The sequence below is a fragment of the Galeopterus variegatus genome, unplaced genomic scaffold (genome assembly GCF_000696425.1).
Source record: "Galeopterus variegatus unplaced genomic scaffold, G_variegatus-3.0.2 Scaffold3303, whole genome shotgun sequence".
Taxonomy (NCBI): domain Eukaryota; kingdom Metazoa; phylum Chordata; class Mammalia; order Dermoptera; family Cynocephalidae; genus Galeopterus; species Galeopterus variegatus.
The window spans coordinates 169410-172844 of NW_007729414.1; positions in this window are offsets into that span (position 1 = coordinate 169410).

The following is a 3435-nucleotide window of genomic DNA, read 5'->3' on the forward strand; positions in this document are numbered from 1 at the left end:
TCCTAACACGCATATGTGAGGTGATACCACTCCTGGGTTGTATCAAGGAACCGGGGCAGTCCTGGGCCTGGGGCTGGTTGTCACTGAGCCTGCTGCGGGCACTGCGCACAGTGGGTGCTGGGACCTCAGCCTTTGCCTCTGCCACTTGTCCCCTGCCCCCATCATTGTACTTCCTGGCCCCAGCGTGGTCCCCGTGGGGGTTAGGAGGCCTGGCAGTGCCAGCAGTTCCGCAGATGATCACCTCCCAGGTGAGTCACTGGGACCTGTAGCGAGGGGAACTGATGAGCCCTGGCATTGAGAGTAGCAGCTTCAGAGCTGAGTCTCCTGTGCGCACAGCTGGAGGCACCTCATTTAGAGCCCCCACACCAGGATGAGGTGGGGGCTCCAGGGCTCTGCTAATGGGATCAGCTGTACCCCTTGGAGCATGCTGTGGGCCACTGCTCTGACCACCATGGGTGACGGTGGGGCTCTGGGGGCCCTATCCAGAAGGCCCAATGGGATGAGAGGGAAGCAAGAGTGGGAGAGGGGAAGGTACAGGAGGAGGAAGGGGCAGGAGCAAAGGGAACAGGGAAGGTAGGGGTACAAGGGGAGGGAGGTATGGAGGAAGTGAGGGGACAGGAGATGGATACAGCGGGGAGGGTCAGGGGTTCAGGGAGAGGTAGGTGGAGATGCAAGGGGTGGGAGGTCAGCATGAGGCTGGAGGCCCTGGAGCCCCAGCCCAGGGACAGGGAAGAGGAGGATGCTGGGCTGGTGTGTTTTAAGCACTCTGGCCACATGCTGTGCCTTCTCAGGAGAACTGGCGTTGCTGGGGAAGACACTCCTGAACACACTGGGGGAGGGCAGCCCATGGATCCCGGGATTCTTGGACTCCTGCAATCAGTGGGCACAGACTGCACCTGTCCCCTCTTGCCTGGGGAGGGTGGGGGGCTCCTTGCCACATAGGAGGGCGGGCAACCTGTCCAGGGCCCTGGGGAGGACAGGCGGATGGACCCCTCCACAGTCTACCTTCTTTCAGCTGGGCCTTCCCCCTGATCCCCTGCCCACCACAGCCCTAGGCCCAGCTGGGGCCAGGAAATTGGGTGAGATCAAGACCATCATCTCTCTTGGGCCTCATAGCATGTGGGAGAGAAATGTCTTATGTTGGGGAAACTGAGTCTCAGAGAGCAGAGTGGGCCTCACCATCGGACCAGCCCCAGGCAAGTGCATCTTCCTTTCCCTGTGTTCTTGGTAACATTTCTCTGGCATTTGCCCGTCTGCAGGGAGCTATTGTTTGTGATGAGACTAATTCAGTGAGTATTTGTGTTTGAAGAAATAATTCCAGATGTTTATTTACTAAACCTGAGACACAGGCATTGGTTAAATTTAAATTAAGCCATTGTGCTCACTGGCTTTTGTCTGTGCAGAGCCAAGGACTTCCACAGGTTTAGTGTTGCTGGGAATGGGTTTGGTTTGGGCATGGCCTCAGGGCATGGTTAAAGGAAGGAGGCCTTCTATGACTCAGTGACCCAGGCAGAGTGCTTTGTGCCCTGGGGGAGCCCTGGGCCGCGAGCCTTGAGGTCTAGTGCATAGGCTGGCATGGAAACCTTAATCCTGGTGGCTCATCCCCTACCTGCCCTGCTCTGCTCACTCAGATCTTCTCCCAATCCCACTCATGGTGACAGCCTTCCAGAGTCACCACCACCTTAGCTGGGCAGTAGATATGAACCTCGGGCCAGACCCTGAGGACAGCAGGCTTGGGCATGGGGCAGGGGGCTGGATGGGAGTGTAGGTGCCCTTCCCCTCCTCCATCCCTTCCCCTGCAGCATGTGGGGGCTGCTACCTCCAGAGCTTGGGAAGCTTCTGTGCTGGCCTGGTTCTCCCCAGTAGACTCCCCACCACCTTCAGGATAAAAGCCATCTAGGTCCCTGTGACACTACCAGCCTTACTCCTTGTCCACACCCACCTTGGACTCTGCAGACTGCCTGGGTGGCCCACCTCCTGGTCATTCTAGATGCGGAAATATCCTTGCCAAGGCAGCTGCTCCTGAGTCTTATGGTGCCCCGAGGCAGTCCTTGTCCTAACATTTCTGTAGTTTCCTGCAAAAACTGGCCTCATGTAGGGCGGACACACTGATTCCTTGGGGCAGACTGGGCACGGGGGCTGCAGTGCTTTGGCAGCCTGGGCATGTTCTCCTGTTACTCATCCTTGCCTCCTTCACACAGCAGAAATGAATCGAGCACCTGCTCTGTGCCATGTGCTGTACTGGCTGCCGCCCAGCTCTGACCTGTAGTCCAGCAGAGGCCAGTGTGGTCTCTGTCTTCCCGCACCCTGACTTGTGGTTCCAGATATGATGGCAGGGGAGGGTTAAGATTTTTATAAATCTTCCTTACCTAGTGGAGGCAGGACAGGGAAATCCATAATGTGAAGGTGCTCACAGGTTAACTTACTTATTTTCCTTTGGTTTTCTCTCTGAATGTTATCTGTTACAGGTTTCTCTGTTCCTGACATGTGAAAGGGAGTTGGTGACAGGTGCAGTTTTTGTTCCCTTAATTTCCATATTTTAAAAATTTCAATGGAAATCTTGGTTTGGGGGCTTAGATGCTTATGTGCTCACTTATTTAATTTTACTTATTTATTTATTTATATTTGGCAGCTGATATTTTATTTTGGCTGGTAAGGGGATCTGAACCCTTGACCTTGGTGTTACCAGCCAAGTAACAACCTTGGTGTTACTCTCCCAGTAAGCTAACCCACCAGCCCCAATTCACTTTTTTTTCCAGGGGTGAGGCGGTGACTGCCTGGTACAGGGATCTGAACCTGTGACCTTCGTGTTATAAGGCTGCACTTCAACCAACTGAGCTAATCGGCCAGCCCCACTTACTTATTTTAGGTTTGTCCTAGTTTACTTATGTTCATTCATTATTTATCTAATGATAGTGAAAGTATTTAAGGCTATGAATTTACCTCTGACTATGACTTTGGCTATAAGCCATACATTTTTATGTATAGTATGGGAGTATATATATATATATATATATATTTTTTTTTTTTCCTTTTTGTCTTTTTTTGTGACCGGTAACGGGATCGCAACCCTCAGTGTCGCGCCCGTACCACGACCGGCAACGGGATCGCAACCCTCAGTGTCGCACCTGCACCGCGGCTGGCAACGGGATCGCAACCCTTGGTGTCGTGCCTGTACCGCGCTCAACCAGTGAGCAGACCGGTCTCTATATGGGATTCGAACCCTCGGCGGGAGCGCCGCCGCACTCCCAAGCACCACGCTCTACCGAGTGCGCCACCGGGCCAGCCCATGGGAGTATATTTTATCACTGTTTTTAAATAGCCAACTCCATATTCTTAAATTTTTATCTTTGATCTAATGTTTATTTAAAAGGGTGTTTTGCAATTTTTAACTTATTACATGGGGGGGCTCTTTTTAATTTTAATTTTTTTTTT